General features: G+C 41.1%; 1 protein-coding gene and 1 non-coding gene across 7 annotated transcripts in view; one reads left to right on the top strand and one right to left on the bottom strand.

Annotated features, from left to right (window-relative positions):
• The window catches only part of LOC134810458 (uncharacterized), a 106,410-nt gene that overhangs the window by 43,572 nt on the left and 47,705 nt on the right, over nt 1-15,133 (bottom strand). For 3 of the 6 annotated variants that reach the window (XM_063814563.1, XM_063814562.1, XM_063814565.1), the window contains 3 exons: nt 11,175-11,341; nt 1,874-2,117; nt 1,670-1,748 (listed from right to left, as the gene is read on the bottom strand). The gene's annotated coding sequence lies outside the window, so the exon portion shown is untranslated. Of the gene's footprint in view, nt 1-1,669; nt 1,749-1,873; nt 2,202-11,174; nt 11,342-15,133 lie in introns of all 6 variants that reach the window. The other 3 variants (XM_063814568.1, XM_063814561.1, XM_063814564.1) reach the window with 3 other exon arrangements.
• On the top strand, nt 6,232-6,330 carry LOC112209952 (small nucleolar RNA U13). The gene has a single exon (XR_002944930.1). It is a non-coding gene; the product is annotated as a small nucleolar RNA U13 (small nucleolar RNA).

Below are 15,133 nucleotides of genomic sequence, written 5' to 3'. Positions count from 1 at the left end.
TCAATTAGCACCCAGGCCTATCTGATGCTAGTATTCCCTCTCCACCCCTCCATGTGGCTTCTCTTTATTTATTTTAATTTTCTTTGAGACAGAGTTTCACTCGTTGCCCAGGCTGGAGTGCAATGGCGCTATCTTGGCTCACTGCAACCTCTACCTCCTGGGTTCAAGCGATTCTCCTGCCTCAGGCTCCCAAGTAGCTGGGATTACAGGTGCCTGCCACAATACCCATTTAATTTTTTGTATTTTTAGTAGATAGGGGGTTTCACCATATTGACCAGGCTGGTCTTGAACTCCTGACCTCAAGTGATCCACCCGCCTAATCCTCCCAAAGTGCTGGGATTACAGGCATGAGCAACCGTGCCTGGCCTTGGCTTCCCTTTAATAAATCACCACTCAATTTGATGTGGAGGCTCTGTTAGTTCGCAAAATATAATGAGTGGATTATTTCCAAATCCACTTCCTCTGTTTTATCTATCAGTGTAATCAAGGGTCAGGGTCTTCCCTTGTTCTTGCCTCAAGGTGAAACAGAAGTGGCTTCCCTGTGCTCCGCAGCAGGTTAGACCTAGGCTTAAATCCTGAAGAGTGCTGAGACTCCACTGCACACTGCCATGCCGAGGCCCCTGTGATGTGTCTCGACAGGGGTCCTCTCCCTCCAAGCTCCATGAACCCCAGTGCTGGGACCCTGGTCACCAGCCTAAACTTAGTCTCAGAGTTCAGTAACCTTTAGGAACCCTGAAGCCCGTGACTTCTCACACCCCTGCCATCCTACTCTTAGTTCTCTGTCTGTATTAACTCAATTAATCGTGACAACTTTTGATGCAGAAACTATTGTTTTTTATGTTTTGCAGGTGAAGAAACTGAGGCTTGGAGACGCAATGCAGCCTGCCCAAAATCACATGGTTAATAAGTTGCAGAACTAGAATTCAAACTCCAAGTCTACCTCCTGGACCCAAGCTCTTAACCCCTGTGCTATGAGCTAATAACATATGGAGAATTTTGATTATTTTCCTTAGCATTTACCACCATATAACATAATATGCATTATACTTATTTATCTTGTTTATGCCTGTCTCTCCCACTAGACTATAAGCCCCATGAGGGCAAAGATCTTTATTAACTGTATCAGCATCCAGAATAGGCCCCAACCATAGAGTAGGCACCCAGTACATATATATATATATGTATACACACACACACACACACGTATATACACACACATATACACACACATAGATATATAATTTTTTATTTATATTTTTGAGACAGAGTCTCTGTCGCCAGGCTGGAGTGCAGTGGCGCAATCTTGGCTCACTGCAACCTCCGCCTCCTGGATTCAAGCCATTCTCGTGCCTTAGCCTCCCAAACAGCTGGGATCACAGGCGTGCGCCACCATGCCTGGCTAATTTTTGTATTTTTAGTAGAGACGGGGTTTTACCATGTTGTCCAGGCTACTCTTGAACTCCCAGCCTCAAGTGATCCACCCACCTCAGCCTCCCAAAGTGCTGGGATTACAGGTGTGAGCCACCAGGCCCAGCCGACATCCCCTGCCTTGATACAGATATTCACAGCTTCCTGCTTGAGGAAATGTTAATGGACCAAGAACACAGTCCCCCTATTCCTTGGAGATTTCAGAGATTGAAAACAATCTCAAACACCAAACACAACTTACCAAAAGCTGCCTTGAGGGAGATGGATAGGTGAGGTCACCACATTCCTCGTCTTTCTGACACCACAGAGAAGCTTCCACTCTAAGGAAGCAGAAACATGAGCTGTTGCTTTCTCTTAAGGTTTGAAACTCAGGTGCCTTATTTCCCCCAATGTATTCTTCCATTAGTAGGTAGTAAGTATAAAGCAAAACAAAATAAGCAACTACCTGATCCTCTTTTGAATGGCAAGATCTTTCTTCTCATCATCAGTGAGCCGAGATCATGCCACCACACTCCAGCCAGGGCAACAGAGCAAGACTCCTTCTCAAAAAAATAACGAGTCAGTGGATGTCATCTTTCCTCATTCCTCCCAGGGGTGCGCATTTTTCAGCATTCCCCAGTCACATCTTTCACTAGCATTGGATTGATGACATTTCCCATAGCACCCAGTCTTCCAGGCTCACTGGGGTTCTGGACAGAACACATATTTACAGAGATGAGTCATGATGTACTTTTCAATCTGATCCATTATCTTCTCAACCCTTTCTGGAGGCACTGAAATAGCCAAACAGACAGAAAAGCTCAAAAGAGTATATATACTCCTTGTACTGGTAGTAAGTAAGCCACTCCTTGTACTGGCAGTAAGCCTAAAAGTACTCACAGATTATATTAATCCTTCAGGAGAGTAAAACCTATCCATTAATATTATTTCCAATATCCACTGTTGCAGGATTTTTCCTTAGTTCAGCTAAAGACGGGGTCCTTGTCCGTCTCAAGGCCACAAAAATTTAGGCTCGCAGACGGTTTGAATAGTGAGTAAGACAGGGTTTTATTGGGACTCTCACAAGGCCAGAGTCCCTGCTAGAGTGCTTTCCGCCAGCAGCTAGAATACTGGGTTTTACACAGTAAGAAGACGTGCCAGGCTCCTCCCCACTATCAACAGTGCAAACATCCTGAAGTTCCACCCCAGTGCACAGGCCGGTTGGAGTTTTTCCGGGGAGCTCCACCCCACTGCACAGGCCGGTTGGAGTTTTTCCGGGGACCCCTTCCTACCTAGCAGTCTCACCATGACCATCTCATTCTTTTTGCTATATCTACATATTATTAAATAGATTTAATGCATGTTTTGATAATTTACGTATTTTATGGACACTTCTATTTATCTAACCCACTGAACATTTTTGGTGGCTTTATAACATTCCATTATATTAACTGACTTATTCGACTCTCCTCTACCACTGTGCATTTGGGTTGATTCCCCTCTTTCACTGTTGTGCATCATAGCTATAAATAATTTTGTAAGGACTATCTTCTTTTGGGTTACTTCTCTGTGATACATCTCCAAAAGTGGCATTAACCACTTAATAAGAATAAACAACGTTATAGTGCTAAGTATCTATTGCTAGCCACACTCCTCAGAAACTCAGTGCACACTGTCATTAACCACGTGTATGCGCTTATTTCCCTATGGCCCTTACAACATTGGGCTTGATAATTTGTATTTGATTTTACTGATTTTATACGTAGAACATACGTATGTATTCCTCACTTTCTGCCAAAGAATATTTAAAGTCTATTTAAAAGATAAATGCAGTTCAGCACAACAGACTAGAAAATAAAAAGAATAACAAATAACTGTAATCCCAGTGCTCTGGAAGGCTGCAGCTAGAGGACTGATTGAGCCTAGGAGTTCAAGACCAGCCTGGGCAACATAGTGAGACCCCACCTCCAGTAAAGATAGATAGATAGAGAGAGAGAGAGAGATACATAGACAGACAGACAGATTATGATAGATATTTTTAAAATTCTTTAAAAATTTTAGGCTGGGTGTGGTGGCTCACGCCTGTAATCCCAACACTTTGGGAGGCCAAGGCGGGCAGATCACAAGGTCAGGAGATTGAGACCATCCTGGCTAACATGGTGAAACTCCGTCTATACTAAAAATACAAAAACAAAATTATCTGGGCGTGGTGGCGGGCGCCTGTAGTCCCAGCTACTCAGGAGGCTGAGGCAGGAGAATGGTGTGAACCTGGGAGGCGGAGCTTGCAGTGAGCCGAGACTGCACCACTGCACTCCAGCCTGGGCAACAGAGTGAGACTCCATATCAAAAACAAACAAAAAAAAAATCACACATGGAGAGAGACCTGAAGCAAAGCCACAGATGACAAGACAGAAATGTTCTCCTGGAATATGTCTAAATTAGTCAAGAGTGAGCCCATACATCTGTCTCTAACTAAACTTTTTAGCAACCATCACTAAGATGAAAACAGTCACATAATTCAGGGTTCAAAACATGAAAGCAAACTAATTCTTCAGGTGAAATTCTGACACCAAAATCAGAAATTTCTCCCAAGGGTTCTCACAAGGATGTCACAGTAGAAGAGTATGAATAAGGCCGAGAACAAACCCCCAGAACTGGCTGTCTCAGACCTCATCTACACAGGCCACTGACATCACACGCCAAGTGCCAATACATCCTGTGGAAGCCCACAGCAGTCTGACCGTCTGGCTTAACTCTAAAAGGATGGCAGGACACTTGGGGTCAGAGGCAGTCACCTCATTCCCTCAGTGAAAATGGCCAAGCACTCATGGCACTTTGTGATCACCTTGACTGCAGCCCTAATCACTGTCAACTAGTTACTCATATACATGCCATTTGGCTGAATTAAAATTGATCCCTCATCTATAAAAGCCTAGGTACTACGTTTAGTAAAGTTTAGATATTTCACTGTATTAAGCTCTTATTTATATTCATGACTTCCCATGTTTTTTATTGCACAGATTTTTAAAAAGTTAATACTATTAAGCCTTTTATCTGGTCATTAAAAACAATTCTTTTGGCCAGGCGCAGTGCCTCACACCTGTAATCCCAGCACTTTGGGAGGCCGAGGCGGGCAGATCACCTTAGGTCAGGAGTTCAAGACCAGCCTGGCCAACATGGCAAAACCCCGTCTCTACTAAAAACACAAAAATTAGCTGGGCAGGCTACTGCACACCTGAAATCCAGCTACTCGGGAGGCTGAGGCAGGACAATCGCTTGAACCCGGGAGGTGGAGGTTGCAGTCAGCCAAGATTGCGCCGTTGCACTCCAGCATGGGCGGCAGAGCGACACTCTGTCTCAAAAACAAACAAACCAAACAAACAAACAAACACATTTTTTGTAAGTTTTTAATTTCTCTTTTTATTTTATTTGTTTTTTAATATATAGAAACAAGGCCTCACTATGTTGCCCAGTCTTGTCTCAAACTCCTGGGCTTAACTGATCCTCCTGCCTTGACCTCTAAAAGTGCTGGGATTACAGGTGTGAGCCACCATGCCCAGGTAAAACAATTTTTTGATAGTTCAATTTTTGCTCCTCTCTACAGCTGAAATACGTATCCTAAGGTACTGTTCATATATATATATATATTTTTTTCTTTTCTTTTTTTTTTCCCCCAAGACGGAGTCTCGCTCTCTCACACAGGCTGCAGTGGTGTGATCTCATTGTAACCTCTGCCTCCCTGGTTCAAGCGATTCTCCTGCCTTGGCCTCCCAAGTAGCTGGAATTACAGGCATGAACCACCACGCCCAAGCTAATTTTTTTTTTTTTTTTTTTTTTTTGAGACAGTCTCACTCTGTCCCTCAGGCTGGAGTACAATGGTGTGATCTTGGCTCAGTGCAACCTCCACCTCCCGGTTCAAGTGATCCTCCTGCCTCAGCCTCCTGAGTAGCTAGGATTACAGGCACCTACTACAACACTCAGATAATTTTTATATTTTTAGTAGTGATGGAGTTTCCCCATGTTGACCAGGCTGGTCTCGAACTCCTAGCCTCAACTCATCTGGCTGCCTCGGCCTCCCAAAGTGATGGGATTATAGGCATGAGCCACCATAACCAGCTCATATCCTAATCTACTTTCTTCTTAATTTTTTCATGTCAAGCTCTTTAATTTGGCTGGAATGTAAGGTGCATGGTATGAAACACAGAACTAAAACTCTATACAAGTGTATCTGTCATCACCATCAGCAGTTAGTAAAGCACAACCTTGTTCCCCCTCGTCCTCACAGGTGTCATGTAACTTGCTCCTGAGAAATTAAATCTATTTCTGAAATCTCTGGCTGATATCACTGTTCTGTATTTTCATTTTTTACCCAAATCTCATCTAGGTGTGATGACTTTCATTTTAGAATGTATTAAAAACTCTGCTGGATTTAGAAACATCTCCGCTTCACAAATTCTTGCTTTTTACCCCCTCACAAAAATATCATATGGTATATTTGTTTCCTTGTTTTTCTATAATAAATAATGTAACACTGTAATTCAAATGATATTTTAAGTGTTTATACTGACCTGCAAAGTATTTTTTTTTTTGGAGACGGAGTCTCACTCTGTTGCCCAGGCTGGAGTGCAGCGGTGCAAACTTGGCTCACTGAAACCTCCACCTCCCAGGTTAAAGCAATTCCCCTGCCTCAGTCTCCTGAGTAGCTGGGACTACAGGCGTACGCCACCACGCCTGGCTAATTTTTGTATTTTTAGTAGACACAGAGTTTCGCCATGAGGGCCAGGTTGGTCTGTAACTCTTGACCTCAAGTGATCTGCCTGCCTCAGCCTCCCAAAGCACTGGGAGTGTGATGACTAGGTTTTCACGTGTGAGATATGCCTCACTCAAACCTCGTTACAACACTGGCACATTGCCTGTCGGATGTGAACAAAGACAAAAAAAGACCCTCACGCTCATAAGGGTGGAACTTGCTGTGACAGAGTTCATCTTGGCAGTGCTTGCTGAACACTTCCTGAATCTGGACTTCACTCACTGTGAGTCTCACAGAGAGAGGTTCTTCAGGTGAGGGTTATTGTCTTTAATTTCTTCTTCTGGAACACACTGTGTTGCCTTCTCCAAAACATCTGCAACCTCTAACGAGTCCTTGCAGAAGCCCTGAATGCTATACATATTTCCCTCCTCCACCAATTTTTGGCTGCTCTGCTGCGAGCCCTCAGTATCTGCCAGTGCTTGCTTATCTTCTTCCACAGCCTCCTTCAGCTGCTCTTCTAACTTGACTTCTTCCATGAGTATCTTGTCCATAGAGGGAGTATCTGTCCTCCATTTGGTTTGGATCCACATCCTCTTCCAAGTGCTGGCAACTGTTCTTTTGTTTTGTAGCTGTGTGCAGAACTGAGGAGAAGGCCTGGAGACAATGCCAACACCGGGAGACCGCATGGCACCAGCCTCACACATGGAGCCGCCGTGGCTGCCCCGGGATGATGATTTAAGTTTCCCCTCGTCTATCACTATATGCTTCTATGAAATGTTTTAAATTATTTTTATTCCTTCAGCATAATTATCAAATACATCTTTTATCTACTTTTTTTCCTTATGACTTACAGATTCTGAGAGCTCAGAGCTATTTCCACTGCCTCACTTCTCATCTTCACTGCTTCTAGTTTTAAAATTAGGTCCTGGGTTGCTACCCCTGCTGAAGTTCTCACAATAAAGCCTATTTGCTGGTTAAGGTTGCTTTGTTTTGGATACATACTTCTGTTCTTACAGTAATTACACAGCAGGGCAAATTACTCCTTGCATAAATATACACTTTAGAACAATGGAATCATTTTAAAATATAGAAGGACACTTATCTTTCTACTTATTGTGGGAAAGATCATGGAAATGAAGATATAGTCATGTCTTAAACTGTATATTTTTTGTCCTCATGCAGGTACAAGGCTTTAAGTACATAATATATAATCAGTATCACTTTTTTTTTTTTCTTTGAGACAGTTTTTATTTGCTCCTGTTGCCAAGGCTGGAGGTGCAATGGCGCGATCTCGGCTACCTGCAACCTTCGCCTCCCAGGTTCAAGTGATTCTCCTGCCTCAGCCTCCCTAGTAGCTGGGATGACAGGCGCCCACCACCACGCCCAGCTCATTTTTTGTATTTTTAGTAGAGACAGGGTTTCACAATGCTGGCAAGGCTGGTCTCGAACTCCTGACCTCAGGCGATCCACCCACCTTGGCCTCCCAAAGTGCTGGGATTACAGGCATGAGCCACAGTGCCCAGCTCAGTATCAGATTTTTACAGAAGGACTGGCTAGAAAAAGAACAATGAAACAAGCAAAAGGTGTTACGTTGTGCTTAACTGCTTCCTGAGAAAAAAGAGCTTATCAGAATGACTACTAAGAAGTCTTGTTGTAGAAACTGAATTGATTGCCCTGAAGGGAGTATTAAGGGATTAATAAAAATTAAAAAAATAAAAATAACTGAATTGAGAAACCCAAAAAATGGGCACTCCAGCCCATTTTAATAATAATAATTATTATTATTATTCAAGTTATGTTGTACATATTCGGTTTTAAAATTTAAAAATTTAAAAATTAAGCTTTATTAATTTGGCTCATCAATTTAAATTCTTGCTATGATTTGTAAGAACAGAAAAGTAGCTGGTGACAATCGTATGTTCAACATAAAAGGATTCTGTGTTAATGACATAGCTGCCTGTCTCATTTGCAATGGAAATATCTTGTTTAAAGGACCTATACAGGTACTATAAGAGTATACATGTTTTAACACTAAATAGCTACTAAGAATAGCAAGAAAGAAAACAGAGCAAAATAAACAAGCTTCAGAAAAGTATTAGCAAACAACAATATTTGCTGAATAGCACTGGGTGCAGTGGCTCACACCTGTAATCTCAGCTCTTTGGGAGGCCAAGTTGGGAGGATCACTTGTAATTCAGGAGTTCAAGACTAGCCTGGGCAACACAGGGAGATCCCATCTCTACAAAAACTAAAAAACTCAGCCAGACATGGTGGTGTGTGCCTATAGTCCCAGCTACTCAGGAGACTAAGGCAGGAGGATCACTTGAGTCTGGGAGGTCAAGCTTGTGGTGAGCTGTGACTGTGCCACTGGGCTCCAGTCTAGGACACAGAGTAACACCCTGCTTCAAAAAAAGAAAGGAAGGAAGGAAAGGAAAGAAAGAAAGAGAGATGTGTTGCACAGTACAGCATTACACGGAAATACTGCAGTGGGTATGAAAATTATTAGGTGCTGAAATTTAAATTCTAAAAACAAAAAACATCTAAGTGTAGATAAAGTGTTTCTCGATAAAGATAAAATGGCTTAAAAATTTTAAGGCAGGCCGGGCGCGGTGGCTCACGCCTGTAATCGCAGCACTTTGGGTGGCCGAGGCAGGCGGATCATGAAGTCAGGAGATCGAGACCATCCTGGCTAACATGGTGAAACCCCGTCTCTACTAAAAATACAAAAAAATTAGCCGGGCATGGTAGCGGGTGCCTGTAGTCCCAGCTACTCAGGAGGCTGAGGCAGGACAATGGCGTGAACCTGGGAGGCGGAGCTTGCAGCGAGCCGAGATCACGCCACTGCACTCCAGCCTGGGCAACAGAGCGAGACTCCGTCTCAAAAAAAAAAAAAAAAAAAACAATTTAATGCAGTTCGGAAAAGATTTTTCTGGAGTTGACCCATATGCTGAAAAGGCTGCTCACCGCTGGCATGTACAGGGATTGGAGAAAACAGAAATGATGTGGGAAAAGATGTGGGAAAAGATATGGGCAAGAGCGGATCACTCTTCTGGATCTCAGAAATTTTAGAAAGCAAATACTGTGGGATGCAGTAGGAACAATTATCCGTTTATGGCAAGGCTGCCTGGGCAGTTTTTAAACAGGTAAGAATGAATTCTCATATTGCATAGGCCCTTAGGATACCATCTACAAAGTTTAGTTGGTGGGAATAACATGAATTTAAAGTTTTTAAGCAGTTTTGATAAATTGAGTACAAAGGCTATTTTATACTACCACATTCTTCACAACGTCAGAGGAACTGCCCCAAGAAATTTATATGATTACTGATCTGAAGTTAGTTAGGTTAGTTCAGGTGTAAAGAGTGTTTATTTACTTATTTGAAAGGACATTAACTTGCAGCCAAAGGCCAAAAGGGCTTCTCTAGGGACATTCAGTTTAAAAAACATCTCTTTCATATACAGTATGTGCAGACTTCATGTTGGACACTAAAGATACCGGAGATACATGCACAGGACTTGGCCACCTAACTATGAAACACATAGTGTAGAAATGGAAAATAGGTGGCTTAGTGGCTCTTCAAACAGGAGAAATCTGAGGCCATATCCAGGTGTCTGATATAAACTAGTGATGCCTTACAAATAGGCATGGTGATATTTGTACTAGTTAATTACCTCTTTACTTTAGTACACTAATTTAGAAGTCTACTAAATTATTACAGAACAAGAACACATCACACTTCTGAGCAAAAGAAAAACATCAAATCCAAGTTGAGCAATTTTCTAAAACATATTATTATACAGCATATATGCTTAAGTACTACAATATACATATTCTAAGTTAGTATAGCTATCCCATCAACATTTCATGTGGGCTCAAGAATAAGTACAAAACCTCAGTTTTTAGTTCTGATAAAAATGAAAGACGTATGTCACATAAACTCTGAATTTTTCCATATTAAAGATATCTATCATGGTTCCTAACTTAAAAAGAAATCAATAACAGCTCACTTGTTTTAACTCCAAATGTTTTACTCTAGAGAGAAAAAATACCTAGAGAAAGACAGCTACTTACTTACACAGTCTAATTACATTTCTGAAGGGCAAGAAAGCAAGCTTTTCTCCTTTACAAACTGAATTCAGTATCTAAAAATTATTTCAACACAAGTCCACTGCTTATTAGCCTAGTGATTGCTGACCCCAGCTAGAATACAGCTAAACAGTTAAACACCCCTGCTGCTTTTCTAATTTCCTTTTTCTTTCTAAGACTTCCTTACTGCATAGAAGGAACTTTTGGAGCTAATTCTGAGTTTAATGGTTATAGAATGTTACAACAGAATTAATCCCTATTTACAAAATGAATTCCTTTACAGGCAGTCTTATGAATTATTGCCACTGAAATTATGGGTCAGAAATTATGGATAAAAGAAACAGGTGTGGAAGTCACAACTACTTGACATTGGCAAAATCTAGCTGTGTAACCTTGGACAAGTCACTTATCCTCTTTGGCTCTCAACTTCCTCATCTATAAAATAAAGGGACTGAAACTCCATAGTTGCTGAAGTCCCTTTCATTGTCTAAATTCTGTCCTTTCTCTAACTGAATGAAAAAATTCAAAATCAAAATACAAAGAACAAAACAGAATTCAACAACAACAACCCTTAAAATTACTGCCACTGGCCTAACAATGGTTGCACAGAGTTAAAGGTCTACTATGGCAGTTTATACTATTTACAAGGTCACAAGTCAAAAAGGCCTGTTACTAAAAGCACATAATTCAAGTGGCTTCAAGGTCAGAATTTCCACACAAAGATGATCCAAACACCACTGAGTTGCAGTGGAAAAGTACTAGCCTCAGAGTTGGGTTTTAGCTTGATTCAGAGGCTTTTCTTATGTAAGTAATTTAACATCTCTTGGTCTTGATTTTCTCCGGTATAAAATGACAAGGTTGCACTATACTATCCCTAAGACCTTTTCTCAAACCAAAGCTTTTTGTTTCTATGTGGTTATTCTCAACCTACCCTTTTGTAATGCATCCCCTCCAAAAACAGCTTGGTCTGTTTATAGATTTCTTGGCCTGTCTTGTGGAAGGTCTTGAGAAATTCTATGAACTCCTTAGACACTCTATCCGTTTCAATGCTGGTTCGCCGGTTTATGGAAGGACTGGCTTTTGCTTCCTGAATTTCTGCTGGGAAAATTAAACATAGAAAGTTTCATGACATAAAAGATCCATGCGTGGAATTACTTTAAGTATCTTACCTAAGGTTATTTAAATTATGTTTCATCAAGGTTAAACTTGAATTTAAATCATTTTATGTTTGAATGATTGGACAACTTTCCTTAAAGTAAACTAAATCTGTTTTACAAGTAGGAAGTATGAGTAGACGAAACTACATTATCTAAAAGATATTCCTACTGAAATAAAAGTTGTTCTATTAATATTTTCTTTGCCAAAATCTACCATGCTTTGATCTATATCTTCAATCATGAACACTGAAATGGCACCACTAGGCTTCTCAAAGACTGCTGGAGTGTATAAAACCAGTCAACAAATAGAATAACAATCAATAGAAGCACTGAAATGTTAGATGACTTATAAATGTTAGACAACCTTTCCAAATCCCATTTTACTTGACAAAAAGGCAAAGGTTAATGTGTTTATGTGGAGACTCACAATTATTTACCCACCATTTCGTTGGTGAGTCATACTGATCAAAGTGAAAGAATGAATCCAAAGTATTAATAGCATGATGAACACGACAAAGCATACAATGAAGAGACAAGGGAAACATGCACTACACTATCCCACCGGCTGGGCAGACAATTCTTTCCCCTCTTCAGATAAACACACTGAAAGGAAAATGGGACATTTACACAAGAGAGGTAAGGATGTTGTAATAGGCAGTAAGTGCTTTCAGAAAGTATGAACTACCACTTGGTCTTTGACCACATTCTAAGCCTCCTGATTTTGAACTATGCTCTCTAATGTTTATAAGGAATTTAAGTTCCCCATATCCCAATGATTTCCTAAAAATAATTTTTTAAAAAGGTATGTTTTATTTGATTTTTTTTTTTTTTTTTTGAGACAGAGTACTGCTCTGTTGCCCAGGCCGGAGTGCAGTGGCAAGACCTCAGCTCACTGCAACCTCTGCCTCCTAGGTTCAAGCGATTCTCCTGGCTCAGTCTCCAACTAGTTGCAATTACATGTGAGTGCCACCACACCCAGCTAATTTTTGTATTTTTTTTTTTCTTTTTTTGAGATGCAGTCTCACTCTGTCGCCAGGCTAGAGTGCAGTGGTGTGATGTCGGGTCACTGCAACCTCCACCTCTTGGGTTCAAGCGATTCTCCTGCCTCAGCCTCCCAAGTAGCTGGGACTACAGATGTGTGCCATCATGCTCAGCTATTTTTTGTATTTTTAGTAGAGACGGGGTTTCGCCATGTTGGTCAGGCTGGTCTCGAATGCCTGACCTCAGGTGATCCGCCACCTCGGCCTCCCAAAATGCTGGAATTACAGGTACGAAACACCGCGTCTGGCTCTCAGAGTAACTCCTTATAATCTTTTATCTTCAGGACTTTTTTTTTTTTGAGACGGAGTTTCACTCTTGTTGCCTATGCTGGAGTGCAATGGCGCGATCTCGGTTAACAACCTCCACCTCCTGGGATCAAGCAATTCTCCTGCCTCAGCCTACCAAGTAGCTGGGACTACAGGCATGTGCCACCACGCCTGGCTAACTGTGTATATTTAATAGAGAAGGGGTTTCTCCATGTTGGTCAGGCTGGTCTTGAACTCCTGACCTCAGGTGATCCGCTTGCCTCAGCCTCCTAAAGTGCTGGGATTACAGGTGTGAGTTACTGCGCCTGGCCTAACATTTCTATTTCTCCAAAATTTTCTACTAATAAAATTTTACATGTACCAAATGAAATATGTACATTTTAGCATTACTTGTAATAGCAAAAGACTGGAAATAACTGGCCATCACTGATGGACTAAATAAATTATCCTTTAATCCATAAAATAAAATGCCATAGGGTTTTAAAATTAAAAAGTATGCTTCTTGTGTACTGATATGTATGGAAAGAGCTCATAAATGTATTGGAAGCAAAAACATAAATTAGCAACATAGTGAGATGCTCTCTCTACAAAAAGTAAAAATATTAGCCAGGCATGGTAGTGCATACCTATAGTGCCAGCTATTTGGAGGGGCTGAGGCAGAAGGATCACTTGAGCCCAGGAGTCTGACTGCACTCCAGCCTGGGTGACAGAGTGAGACCTGGTCTCAAAAAAAAAAAAAAAAAAAAAAAAAAAGTAAGAGATGTACACTGTGCTGTGTTTTATATAAAACAGGGGGTAGCGGGGTAAGAATATATGTGTTTATAAATTAGAATAAAAGCACAGAAGGATACATAAGAAACTAATAACAAAAGTTCTGTGAAAGTAGGGGAGCAATAGGCCGGGCGCGGTGGCTCACGCCTGTAATCGCAGCACACTGGGAGGCCGAGGCGGGCGGATCACGAGGTCAGGAGATCAAGACCATCCAGGCTAACACGGTGAAACCCCGTCTGTATTAAACATACAAAAAATTAGCTGGGTGTCGTGACAGGCACCTGTGGTCCCAGCTACTCGGGAGGCTGAGGCAGGAGCCACTGCGTGAACCCAGGAGGCAGAGCTTGCAGTGAGCCGAGATCGTGCCACTGCACTCCAGCCTGGGCGACAGAGTGAGACTCTGTCTCAAAAAAAAAAAAAAAAGTAGGGGAACAATAGCAATGGTACTTAGGAACTAGATGGGCGAGAGACAAAGTAGAAAGGAAACTTCTAACCATACCTGTTACGTTTGAGTCATTTGGATATACTACCTATTTTTTTAAGCACATAAATAAATCAGGTACAATCTAATTCAAAACAAAAAGGGCAACATCTTTTCTAAAATTTTTTTATGTAAATAAAAAACCAAAGATTGTGCTGACATCTGTATGATTAGGAAAAAATTCTCTATCAAAAATCCTTCTCTGTCTGATAATTCCGCTTCTAGTCATGATGGAATACTCTGATGGCATCAGGTTTACCCTACTATCTTAACAACTGAAAGGTCAGACAAATATATGAACAAAAGGTTTTCAGACATTGGATGACAAGCAAACAGCAGATTAACTCCTGAAAGAAGGGAAACAAATACAGTCTGTCCTAGAGTGTCCCAGCTCACTGCTGGGAGAGTTTTAAAGTCATGGCACAGGGAGAGGCCACTCAAACAGAGCCTAGCTGACTTGCTGAATTGAGGAGACAGCATTTGGAGTTCAGGGAGGCCGATGTGACCAGAATTTGCATGGCAAAATATCATGCAAACACTACGGAGGGGAGAAGGCTACACAGAAAAAGCTCCAGGTATCTGCAGAGGGTTCCCTTGATTGTGGCTGAGTACTGCACATGCATATGAGGAAACTACCCAAGATGAGAGAAAGAACCACCAAGTAACATGTAGAACCACAGCACAAAGGACAGGAGGAAGAAATATAAGAATCTTGTTTAAGAATCTTGTTTAAGATTCTTATATGTAAAGTCGTATAATACTATTATTTAAAAAATTTTTTTCTGTAAAGTGGTATAAATATTATTTGAAGGTAAGTTAAAGATGTGTTCTGTAAACCCCAGAACAACCAGTAACAAAAACCAAACAAAACCAAACAGAACAAAGAGGTGTAGCTAACAAGCTGATAGTGGAGATAAAGGTGTGGTCATAAAGAAGGCAAGAAAAGAGGAGAAATGGAACTAAAACAAGATGAGATAAACACAAAAAGCAAGATGACAGGGGTAAAACTTCCCTTATCAAAAATCACATTAAATATAAGTGCTATAAACAGTCTGATTAAATGTCAGAGATTATCAGATTAGATTAAAAAACAAGACCTCACTTCATGTTGTCTGTAAGAAATTTACTTTAAATATAAAGATACAAATATGTTAAAAACTAATGAAAGGAAGAG

The sequence above is a fragment of the Pan troglodytes genome, chromosome 6, assembly GCF_028858775.2.
Source record: "Pan troglodytes isolate AG18354 chromosome 6, NHGRI_mPanTro3-v2.0_pri, whole genome shotgun sequence".
NCBI lineage: Eukaryota > Metazoa > Chordata > Mammalia > Primates > Hominidae > Pan > Pan troglodytes.
The sequence above is the reverse complement of the archived record's forward strand: the minus strand, read 5'-3'. Positions and strand labels throughout refer to the sequence as shown.